The sequence below is a fragment of the Rhincodon typus genome, chromosome 2 (assembly GCF_021869965.1).
Source record: "Rhincodon typus isolate 14 chromosome 2, sRhiTyp1.1, whole genome shotgun sequence".
In the NCBI taxonomy this organism is placed as follows: Eukaryota; Metazoa; Chordata; class Chondrichthyes; order Orectolobiformes; family Rhincodontidae; genus Rhincodon; species Rhincodon typus.
In genome coordinates this window covers 97,157,292-97,170,530 of record NC_063333.1, presented here as the reverse complement: position 1 = coordinate 97,170,530, position 13,239 = coordinate 97,157,292, and the positions used below count along the sequence as shown (strand labels likewise).

At 37.4% G+C, this 13,239-nt stretch overlaps 1 protein-coding gene across 13 annotated transcripts in view; it reads right to left on the bottom strand.

The window, feature by feature from the left end:
• The window catches only part of LOC109927000 (homeobox protein Hox-A3), a 44,639-nt gene that overhangs the window by 7,006 nt on the left and 24,394 nt on the right, over window positions 1-13,239 (bottom strand). For 2 of the 13 annotated variants that reach the window (XM_048611144.1, XM_048611151.1), the window contains exons 2-5: window positions 10,572-12,456; window positions 6,940-9,434; window positions 2,690-2,750; window positions 793-1,037 (exon numbers count right to left, since the gene is read on the bottom strand). The exons of 3 other annotated variants lie outside the window; for them this stretch is intronic. The gene's annotated coding sequence lies outside the window, so the exon portion shown is untranslated. 8 more of the 13 variants (XM_048611170.1, XM_020526894.2, XM_048611138.1 and 5 more) reach the window with 7 other exon arrangements.

Sequence of the window (13,239 nt, the reverse complement as noted above, 5' to 3'; positions counted from 1 at the left end):
TCTGAACAGCAAACACAAGCTTGCTCACCTGTGCAAAAGCATCTCATCCTACGCAACTACACCTTAGTATTTCGTAAACCAATTTCTTCACTGCTCCCTTCATTTTTTAAAGAAAATATCACCCGAGTACTGTTCCTATTCTCTCTATATGTTTCAACACAGAAAAGCTTTGTGACTGTAAACTGACACATTGTATTTCTAAGACGCTAACTATGTAACTCTCACATAAATACTACCCTCGCTGCCAATCAAACAACAAAGCAGAAAAAAAACTCTTTCTCTATTGGAGTGAAATGGAGTAATGACAAACTTTTGATATGTGTCGCTTTAATGTGAACCTTGTCCAACTATTTGTCCAGCTAACCCTGGCAGAGATATATATCTATACATACAATTGCCTCTATAAACAGCTTTCGGCATTCTTCACCACACTACCAAGGTAAGCAGGGTAAAAGAAAAAATAAGCTGAAAAGAAAGCACTGAAGCTCAGATTCTACCAGAGCAATAGCAAATGCTTCTAGGTGTATGTGTATAGATGCCTCAGGCGAGACAGTAGGCTGCAATAAATTCACAAAACTTGGAAAAATGTAGAAAACAATATCAGCGGTGCAGGAGAAACAGAAAGCAGAATTAAAAGATTTGAATTCTAAGCCTACGGGTATCAGTCAGGATATGAAAGGAAGCTATACCATGTGAACTCTTCTTGAACCGAGATTTAAGTCATATGGTCATAAATCACTGGGACATAAACTCCGCCATTCACCAGTGATAGCCTATTTGTGTCCAGCTTACCTTAGCCTCTGACGATAGACGCAGACCACGGCACAATATTTGCAGATTCACCAGGGAAATCGATAAGCAGGAGTTTCAAAACTTCCAAATTAAGTAGAATGTAGGCAAACAGTTTACTCTTACACGCTGAAAGTCACTGGTTGACGACAACGACAAATGGGGAAGGGAAAATGGTAGAGCAGCAAAGAACAGGCGAGCGGACTCTAGCTTTTGGATGGACAGCCCTGTGATTATGGTAGCGTGCCCTGGTCAGGAAGATAAGACTACTATCAGTTTTCCTGGCTGCTCTTATCTAATACCAAAGAAATGGGGTATGTTTCTTATGAATATTGAATGGTCAAAGCGCGGATTTTAAGTTTGCTGTCTGGCAGTACTGAACAGACAGGCTGAGTAAACTCCCCCGAAACATAGCGTCACAAGTGAAAATTATGCAAATTAACCAACGCGGAGGACACAAGCACACTGGTTTGGCAATCATTGAATCTTTATAATCATAACTTGAATCAAAATCTCACTCTTTGAAACAAATCACGTTTTAATAATATTGATATTGACATAAAATAAAGGAATACACTATTCGAGTATGCGTTTAATCTTCCGCGTTGATAGCGCTGTACTAACTTTTATTAACACCTTGTTGTAAAGAAAAGCCTTTGTTTGAAGTACAGCTTGAGAATAGTGCGGAGGAAATATGGCACCAGGGTGAAAATACAGCCTTGTTTCAATCAGGTTCAATTGGTTCTAAAGCAGGGCCCATTTTTTCTTCCCTATTCAATGAAGTAAAGGTGTTAACAATGCTGAAGTAAAAGTGTTTCAGACATAGGAGCGAAAAGTTACACAAGGGAAGCAAAACCGAGGCAAAAGAGGCGAGAATTGAAGGAGCTATAGTCACCCCTAATGCATACCAATGCTTCTGTCGTTTATGGCTACGTAAGATTTATGACTTCATGCACTAAGGCTGTAAACAGAGCACTAAAGTGAAAACACTTGCTCCTATCGCTTATTGCGATGCAACTGCATGAAAGGGGAAGCCAAACAGCGTAGGAGGGAAGATAGGGACAAAAATTCACTCGTTTGCAACTTTTCAAGTAAGCCGTTCAATGTTCTATCTGTAGTGAAGAACTTTATTGTCAATGAACAGCCCTTGCACTTTCTTAAAGTGCTGAGTTCAACTTTTTCCCTCTTTCTCTGGCGATCGTAGGAAGGTGGCATAAAGTAACGTCACGAATGCTGGATTTAAAAAAAATACTTGTTATGACTTAGGCTAGTTCAGTGAGAGTTAATTTAGAAGCAGCTGGATAGAAAGTGAAAGCGCCCGGTTTACGTGAGGGTGTCTTCCAACATCATCGGGAGCTTGCTGGGTACAGCGAACTAAAATTCTGGATCAGAAACGGTTTACGCCATTCGAGACTGCCGGCTCTCCCTGCGTCCAGTCGCTAAGTTTTGCAGAAAGAAAGTAAACTATAAGAGCAGAGAACGTATGGGTTGATTTGAGCGAAAAGATGCTATGCTGTTATGCAAGGTGTTGATAATTATTACAACAGCCGTAACTTCCATTTCTAAAAAGATCTTGCTCGAGATTGGAAGACCATAACCAAAAGTTTATATTTCCGACAGCCATCTTTAATACTTTGATGTTCTGCTTGCTATGAATTAGCATCCATTTTACGGCCTAGAATGCACGCTTTATGGCTGTATGTAATTCCCTCTGTAATTGATACATTTATGTTTATTTTTGACCTATCCTGAAATCTACATATAAAAGCATAGTGTGGTCCTTTTATTTCACTGGTTGCTTGCGGTTGGGTTAATAAATCCGAGTTCTTATAATGTTAACGTGTGGGATTCCAACGATCATAACGTATTTTTAAAATTCAGAATAGTACAGACAACTCACCGAAAGTTCGTCAGTCTCGCTGAAAAGTCTCTGGCTGTAGAATTGTTATTTAGAATATAGTCTGGAACGGAAATAAGAAACCATTAATTGCCACGAATAAAAAAAGGCGTAGGTTGAATGAGAAATTGAGCAACCCTTCCTTGACTAAATCAAGTAAATCTGCGTGGATTATGAACGAAAATAAATCAACCTAGCTCTTTGAATCAACTTTACACCTAACATAGCCCTCTGATCAAAGGAAAAATGCTCTCTGAACGACGTGGAGGCTTTTCTGTGAAATATTATATGAATATTAGAAGCCGAGAATGGATCTTGAGGATTTTCTGTGCAATATCGGTGATAAGGCACTTTATGTATGTATCATTTTCAAGTACATCTGCGCTAATGCAACTCTCATTTGCTCTCACTGTAAAATACTTGTATTATTTATGTGTGCTTAACCCTGTCAAATATGCACCAGGACTGGATAATAAATCAGGGGAAAAATACGTGTAACCGAACTGTAATTAAATTTTAAATGTATTTACCAAAACTCTTTGCCCAGTGTTTGCATTCAACTTTGGGCCGGTCGGATGGAGTGGGGCGACACTAAACACTGCCGATATAATGCAAAAAATTAAATACAGAGGCCGAAAGAAGAGCTCAAAGTCAACAAGGACAAAAATACCAACTCCAACAACGTTAATTTCACCGGTATTGTACATTTCGAAAAATAACAGCTTATAAAGTAGTGATATCGTCAAATAAATATATTGCATTCAGATATGTGTGGCGAAGGGCCGATTATGTAGGACAGAAAATAACTTTAATTATTTACAGTGTCTTTTTTTTAATCCACTCCCCGCGCCACCCCTTCCGATCTGATTTTATTTTGCGCGATTGGTAGAATTTCAGTCGGGTACCGATCCGGCTATCAATAATTGCCACTGTGATTTGTCATATATAAAAAGAAGTAAAGCATTCGTTAAAGCAGATTGCATTCGCACGGCTGTCCCAGCACACCGAAAACATAAATCAAATCGCAACACCCTGACCTTTCCTGAGCAGGACTCGCTGGTGGGCGCAATTTTATATAACACTTGCACCCCCAGCATCTCATAACGAGTCTGTTTCCACCTTTTAATCGTCCTGCAAGTACTTTTTTTAAGTAAAAAGCAGAATTGGCTTATCTGTATCACGTTTTAATTTATTTCGTTAAATTCTTCACGCAATCGGTATTCCAGTGCAATGACGGCCTGCTAGTAAATAATCCCCAGATTCAATCTGTTTTATACTTTACATTAATCAAACGCTAGCATTGTGAAGATGAGCAAATAGGGGCAATTTTTAGCCAACAATGATTTTTTAAAATGTCAAACTTTGATTAACAGTCTTATTTTTTCACAAAATCACTACACGTCCCATTTAGAAGCATAAAATGTAATGTCCATCTATTAAGCGACGTGATTCATTGAGATTTCAACAATACACATAATAACGAAAAACCTAAATAGCCTCATTCCAGACACACTACAATCCACAAATTAGCTGACTGGATTTCTAAAATGGACGAAGAACCGTTCATTGAAGCACATTACTTAATGAATAAAATGTCAGAATAAATAAATGTGTTTATCCTCATGTGATACAGTAGTAATTCCTATTAACAGCTATTAAAGCCAGATATATTGGCATCTCATTCAATGTTATAAACATAAGATGTTTTGTTTGTACATATTCGAGCAGAGAGCGGCCATTGACAGGATTTCAATATTCGATTGTTCGTGTTTCAAGGAACAACACATGCATGTGATCCGAGCAATATCCCACGAAATAACTTCTTTTTTATTTCCCATCTGGAGGGAAAATGTTATTGGAAATGGATTATGTGCCGAAGCAAAGAGATAAGGGGAAATCTAAGCGTGTTCTGGTACATTCTGACACCCGTAAGTCTTTTCACTGACCTTTGCCTTGAACAGCAATAACTCACCATATTAATGAACAATCAACGGAAGCATTTGGAATACCTCAAAATAAAATCCATTCCGCTAAATGCAGCATCTTGTCCTGCTCGCATATATTCCTTCATGTGAAATCCAGTGCCCAGAGTGCAATCTCTTTAGAAGAAAATAGCTGGCTCTTAACAGAAAGTGGAAAAGCGTAATCACAGCCGAAGCCAGCATAGGTCTCCGATCCAAATGCCACAATAATGCGCTGTATTATGTGCTCACGTGGTCATACGTCAACTTAAATCCTTTTATTTGAATTTGGGAGATAATTAAAGGAGCACCTTTTTCAAGCAAAACCTAACTTTTTACCCAACAAAACCTAGGAAGTTTCTTAAGTAGAGTTTTGTTGATGTTGCAGAAGGTTGCTCCGCGATAATTCTGTGCAGGAAATCCACGATACGGTAAGTTGTGTCGTCTGTATCTCATAGTGTAAAAGACCCCAATCCGAGACTGTAGGCTCAACTACTTGGAACAGATGAATAGCTGTTTGTAACACATTAAAACCCGGAACGGGTGTTTAAATCGACCTATGAAGAAGGGAGAACTTCACATTTTCGACCAAAACAGCCAAATAAGCAGGGAAGCCCCACAATGGTTAAGCTTCCATACGAATCTCCCTTTTCAGAGCGTGCCATTGTACTGGACTTGCTCAACACCCACACGTTACACCATGCTAGTTATTCAAACTAGAAAAGGTTTATAATTACCTGACAAAGACAAAGCAGTGTCCCAGAAAGCATAGTTGATTTTACTGAGTGTAGCACAGGATGAGGAGAGGACTTGACAGCGATCTAACGATTCTGATTTCTTTACCAGTGGAATCGTAAATCGCGTCTGTAGGGACCTTCATGCAAAATCTGTGCTTACACGCTTTCTGCCAATTGAGTGATGCATGGAACTTGTTGTGGAAGAAAAGAGCAAAATAGACTCCAAGTAATAGATGTTGATTGTTATGAGGAACCATTAATGAAAAAAAGATCATTGTGTATCTGTGGAATAGAATTGAAATCTCTTGGTTGTTTCTCCATAAGATGCACTCTAGTTTAGTGCAACACATATGAAAGTTTAGGGCCAAACAGAAAGTGCGGAGTGTTTGATATCAATTCATCCACAACTTCTATATGTCTGAAGTTATTCAAACTATATTTCATCTTAGAGATTCATGATTACAAAGTCCCTAGTCTATTTTAAGACATGCCTTCTTCATGGACAGTCTGTCTTGAACAGGGACCCTTCTTTCTGTTGCTTATATTTTATTTTGCCCCTTTCACCTTTGCTTCCTTCTATTTATTGTAATCTTTGAACATCTCTGAAGGTTGTTCAATAAACATTCACTACAATCTGCTGCACCCAGCTTAGGCCCGTTTCCTTTATGTAGTTTCCTTAGTAGCAAGCATTGCTTGGTATCACAAATGATTGAGATTCTTTTAAACGTCCCTTTCTACAGTTGTGGGAAACTTACGTGCGTTCAAAGTTTGAGTTGGACAGCTTAGTATAGCTAATAATAAACTGAGTTAAATTATAATCATTGCAGCAACTTCAAAGTGTCAGGGCACAAAAGTAAGGCGAATTTTTGGTTTCCCAACATCAGCAAATTTCGGAAAGGTTATAGACTCTTCATTTTCCCTCTGAACAAAAGGCCATAGTTAAACTCTCAACACAGCGTAAAACATTAATGAATAATTGATGAACGCTAGGAAGTGAAGTTCGTCATTTTGATACTGAAATAATTTAATGTAAACATATACACACGTAAATATTTGCACATACGTATAAGCATATGCATGTCTATACATAGATAGATAGATTGATTGAAACTTAAACCGTGTTCCTTTGAAATATGCAAGAAACTTCCTGAAATTGGAACAGAGACGAAATCGATTATTCAGAGACTAAAGTTGGAAGAAATCTTTAGGTCACTGTTGTTGAGCAAGTGGAACATATCAAAGCAATAAATCGCTCTCGCAGCTCAAAGAGGCTTGAGGCTAAAATATCCAAAGTTGATCAGTTTTCTTGTTATAGTGACTAATATACCAGTACAAATTTTAAATGTGCAAAGTTCAACCTTGAGATGTTCCAGCGCACAACTACAATGGAAATGTGTATTAGAAGAAGAGGAGAATCCGAAAAGAAAGAGCTATCAGACTTGGCGGTAAGCAACAACTTCTCTTGAGTCAAGTTTTGTGCCATTAATTACGAACTGGGCCGGAATTTATCCTGTTTGCAAAATAGACAGAGCTGCAAAGAAACATTCCAGCTTACCTGAGAATTCAGCAAAATCCAAACCATCGTCAAAGGATAGATAAAGCCGGCTGCGAAGTTGGTAATGTGCTTTACAGGAGGGAAGTTTCAACGCATACCGAAGAGTCTACATTTTCCAGGCTATCCGGCTGTTTTGACTTTATTGCACTCTGTTTACTCTGGACGGCTTCTCTTTCTGCAAAACCTTTTCAAATCAGATCATCAGGAGAAGGAAATTTCACTCCTTCGTACTGATTCGGCGCCCTGCAAATACAAACTGTTTGCCTTATACGTTTCTGCAGACGTCTGGGGGTGCCGGTTTTCGGTGAGACCTATGCATTAAAGCGAGAGAGAGGAAAGGAGCCCCGCAAACAAGCTGGGCCGAATCGAGGGGGAAGAAAACCCTTATGGAATCCGTTCACGTGACTTAAAAATAATTGTTAGCAGAATCTGGATCAAATCTGGTTATTACGCACATACAATAAAGTTTCTGTGGTTCATTGTTAGGCTAGTATGCTTGCAAACTGACAGTACATTTATGCGGAGTTGATTTAGGAAACAGCTGCTCTAGTCTTGAGGAGAGCTAAGTCCCATTACGTTATGAAGGTAAGGTTGAAGCCGAACAGCATGGCAGGGCAAATGGGATTTGCACGTTATGCACGAATCACTGCTACACGATTCATTTTACTCTTCATTTTCTTTAAGCATCATTTAGATATATGTACGTTATACACTTAAAACTATGGATAAACAAATAACATTTTCCCACTGTTTAAGCACGGCTAAATATTATTTATTTATTCCTCAGTACAAATAAACTCTTTAGTTGAAAACATTCGACCCTGAAGCTGGGAAATAAAAAATGAAGCAGGATCTGATGTGAGATTTAGGCCGACGCTGATCGTGCTGGAGCATGAGAAAACATTCCAACAGAAGATTGATCGCAGTAAAACAATTGTTTTATTTTAATCTATATTATATAAACTTCATTCAAAAACTATCTGAAAAGCAAACCAGTCTCGCATCAATAAAGTCCTGTTACTTCCATTTTAAGAGTGGCCTTGTAAGAAACTCATTTTTGTATGCGGGTGCAATTGACAAACCCATCACAACAAAACATTAAGGTTGGGTAATTTATTGCGCCCCGCAATAAAACGCCTCTAGTTATCAAATAGCCCTTTAAATTAAGCAGGAAGTGTGAACACTTGCTAATCTGGGATTTGACAAAGTCTAACAATACTATTTAAAGCCGACAAAATGTTACCTTTAACCGACATATTGTTCGGTATTCTGTTATGGAGTATTGGAAAATTAAAGATGTTTTTGCCGTTTTACCCTACATTCCCACCCCTGTCTATTCTTACTTGAGAACTTATTTACTTTATAAAAGGTTTAAGAATATTTCGATGTGCTTTTCATTTCGGCGTGTTTTCTCGTACTTGTATAGAACTTGTATTTGAACTGGATTTCAGATGTGTAAATCATAACAAAAGAATTATTTATTTCCGAACAATGCTTTTCGTTTTTCGTTAAAATTGCAAATCAAATCGGAAAGTCTGTGCGTTCAGCTATGTACACCAAACACAAAGATGGAACAAACGGAACAGGGAGAATGGTTCTTAGTTGCATTTTTGTTGCCAGTCTCCTAATAATAAAACAAAGAAATCTGACATATTTTACGTTCACCTCTAACCGAGAGGGTTCAAACGTCTTCAACATATTTTGTTGTTTACAGCTGTACATTCTGGCTTTAAATTCATATGTAAAAGTAAATGGGATAGAATTGGATACTAACATTATAAGTGCAGACTTTGAGAAAGAGTGCATTGAGGTGTCATTGAAAATTGAATGGTTGGTTGTACAAAACATACCAGCCTTCAAATGTGGTTACAAGTGCTTTTATTTTGGCAGTCTGTATGACAACAAACTAACATACCCTATGCAATTACAGTAAATGTTTAATGATTCTCTCCCCAGTTGATTATAGGTTTCAAATCCATACAGAGTTCAAAATGAAAGATATATTATTTCATAATATCACAGGGAACGTTGTCTTTCCTTTACATACGATAATATGACACTGTTTTAACTAAATCATCTTTATGTTTCTAGCTGAAGTGATTTATTTGAGGTTGTGGTGAACCCCAAACAAAGGAATTACCCTCGCCTTTTGTTTCTTTAAATAACCACCGACCTGCTACTCTTCAATGACTCCATGACTACCTTTTGCAGCTGGGTGAGACATTTCAACGTGGAAGGAATCAGCTCTGCCGAGTGCACGGAACCTCTCATCTTATAACAAAGTTGAAAAAAATAAATTACGTTTTCATATGGTAGACACCGATTCCAATGAACTGCAGCACCAAACCACCTGTTACACTAAAATAAAACGCCTCCACCTGAAATCAAACATCCAATTTCAGCAGAACAATCAAAACAAAATGTTTTACCTTTTAAATTGGGATTCTTAGATCACCTCAATGCCCAATTAGACTAGCCTGGAACGAGTCTTGATTCTGGACAGAGACAAAATAAAGCTAAAAGGAGCACATTTATTGTCGTTTTAAAAAAAAGCATCGCGTATCTGTTGCCAAATAGGAACTCATAATGTATGTGTATTGCTCTTATTTTAGGAGGTGGATCCAATTACAGACGTGTTTTATTGGAATGCCAGCCCGGAAGCTGAAGACATTGTATCAGCCGCTGTGCTATTGCAATTATCTTGTTTTGATTGATCATAGTCAATAGTAAGAATAATAAAATGTACTTGACTGGAGTGATGAGACATTTAATTAAGCGCTATGTACTTTTACTAATGATCTTTTATTGTAAATATTAGGAGTGGTACTCAATTATGAGTGCAAACAACGCACGCTCCTGGATCTAATTTGGTCAGGTATCAACATCAAATGCACCTGTTAAATAGCAGCAAGATCTTTAGGAAGATCAAATGTATCCTTTCACGAGGGTAAACTCTATCCAAATGAGTGTAGAGCTTATATAGGCAATGCAATGGAAATGAAGGAATTCAAGATTTTGACTATAAGCGGAATCATTACCTTGTCCCAAAACAAAATAAAGACAGCTGTTTCTCTATACCATTTGGTCTGATATGTTTTGTTCGGCTCAGGATTGCCTATTTTTCCATCTACCAGAAAAATCGTACATAGCTAGAATAAGTGCTTCACTTTGCTCAGAATTACATATGTTAGTGCGCTTGCTGGAGCATCATAACTCTGCCACTTATTGTAAATCGCTCAAATTAATGAATCATAGAGGAATTTAACTTATGCCTCTTCATTTCCAAATGCTGGTGTCTACAGTTGCCTCTCAGCCCTGCGCATGTAAGAGATGGTGATTTATTAACGACAGGAAAATTGAACAAAGCAGCACAGCTACACCGTGGTATCCAGGCATACATACTGTGAACTAGAACATCATCATATGTGTTTGTATTTGTTGCAATTAATCATGAAAAAATCTAAAATATTACTGACACGCGAGAGACTGACTAAACACCATCACAGACATGCCGTGATTTAAATCTGAATACTAAAGGGCGCTATTCATCATATTTATGACAGTATTAAGAAATTAAAAAAACTGTAAAAACATATAGAGAATAAAACACAGATCATAAAGACACTACTCACCACAGTTCGCGTCTGATTTGCGCCTCTTCCTTTTCTAAGACAGGTCTTCCAAATATAGACTTATTTTTAAGGAAAGTTCATTTTCACATCAGACTGAAACAGATCTAGTGCGAATACTGACGACTACATATCTATTCCGGACCGGCTGCATTAATTATTTAATGAGTCACGTGACTGGGGAGATTAAAATTTCAATACATACACAGAGGAGACGCGTGACCCTTTATCTTGGAGAGTGGAGTTTTTTTTCTCTTTCCTTCACTTCTTAGTTTAATCTTTTTGCTTTGGCTTTCTTTTAGTCTTTGGAAGCTTGCTGGTAAGTGATAATACAAAAATGACTGGCCTGTGCTGATCCCATATTTGACAGGTCTGCCATTTGTGTCACCTACAGCTCGAGCTGCTTCAGTCCAATATTCTTGGGCATTTCTTCAAGCTGTCTTTATTGTCTGCCTGACATTTTGATATTGAACTCACTGTTACAGTACCCTGCATATATAACAGTCACATGTAAGACCAACTCTTTCATGTATGCCTTTACATCCCCCAGAGGCTGCTAAATTTGACACTAAACCGACCCTTACTAGCCATAGTCGATACTTTATTAAACCAATCAAATGTGTATTAGTTTTCGTATTGTGTCTGGTATTTGAGACCCTATGATTAACATAATGCATATGCAACGAACATCATGTTCTACAGTTGATTAAAAACAGACCCATAGAATGTTACGGTTAGTGACAATCTCGCTTATTATTTTAGATGTGCTTCAAACTCAAACTGTCAAGTTTGACTTTGCTGAAATCATACATTTTTATATGCGTGTACCTAGGTCTAATCAACAAAAACGAAATGTTGCATTCTTGTTTATTAAAGCAATTACATATAAATTTTCAAAATGCCGGCCACAAAGAGCTACACACATACACATATGGTTCCTAGAAAGCAATCTCATACTTGATACAAAACATACTCGTTACTCCTCTGTTCAATAATCATAACAATAGACCCTTCTTAATGGATGCATTATCTCACTGTAACAAGGGAAGAATTTGAACCATTCTTTTAAATCATGCCAACAATGAACTACAAAACATTATTAACTAAACGACCTAAAACAAGCATTGTTTCTTACTAAGCATAAGGATTGTTTTTAAACAGACTTTTGCAGGTTACATATAAATTATCATCAAATACTCTTTTACACAGGCAATTGCCACAGAATAAAATGCACTACATAAATTAGTTATACGTACACAGACACACTATATATAAAAAACGTTTTCTCTCATTATCGCCATGAACTTAAATATGAGTTTCCAGGATATGTCATTTGGATATCTTTGTAAGTTTTTTTTTTAACAAGATACATTTTAACCCCTATCTGCAGGCGTAGGAAATGGTGGAAAGAGCGCTGTCCATCTTTTTTAAAGGTCAAGGGTTTGAGGGGTCAGTCTGCACCGCTAAAAGCGGCTAATCGGTCAGAAAATCTGTCCTCTCTGTGAACTCACTCTGGTTGCCCAGCCGTTGACAAACAATGCAACTTTTTATTACAAAAGACCGTTCGATTTACAATAAACTACAAACATCAAAGAGAAAGGAAGTAAAGATTCAAAAGGGTTTTCATTTGCTGAACGCAGCTAAAGATTGGCCATATAAAGGATAAGTTTTAATAAACTTGCCTTTTCCAAAACAGGCTTGACGAAAATAGTTATCCTTTACTTATGATAACGTACATATAATTTTCTGTGGTAATAAAAATTGTCCAGCAAGAGACTCGAGGACTGTTCCAACTGGGAAAAAATGGTGTTCGTCGAGATGGCCACATTTTATTCAGGAGAATCCAATGTGTCCACACACTTTTCCAAAAGAACGCCCTTCAGACTTGCTGTTGAAGTATACAAAGAAGTATTTATTGAATGAGGTGATTAATGATTCCGAGCAAAATCTGGTATTTTCAATCTGTTTAAAATTCCTTTTACAGATAAGCAAGCTCAACTGCCTAATGGGGGTGAAGTTTCTCATCGTGCAATTCTTTGTCTTTCCATATACTTTTGCAGTCCTCTTAAACCACAATACAAAACATATTCAAAACCGTCTATGCCTGTTAATATGAGCAGTTTTTCTGTCATTTGTAAAAGCGCAACAATTCTGGGCAGCAAAATGTATTTTTCTTTTGAAAGGAGTTGTGGAAACTGAGTCTATGTTCGTATAATCCTTATTGATAGTTTTGACAAAATGTTTTTGTGAAAAATCTTGGGTTATTACAGCGCACTTCAGTTTTAAACAAGTTATAGGAGGAAATACAGCCAATATGTATATTTTCCCCGCCGCGAGAGTGGTGCGTTCTGCTCAATTATATTGTTTGCACTAACAATGCAACACATTTCTAAGAGGAAAAAGCTAGCAATTAACGAAATTTCTGCTGTGAACATTAAATGTTGCTGGGACATACAGATGAATCAAAATCAGTAAGATACTTCTGAAGAAATCCATTGTTTCTTAAAGATAAAACCTCCAATATGCTGTTCCTTTTCCCTAGTAAGTCTGATACTTATGTTGCCTTTTAGCAATCAATAACATAGATCATAATAGAATTATCATCCTTCATGATGTTTGAAGTCACCAGTTACAATTTTATGTTCTCTTGCTTAATTATTCAACGCCCTTC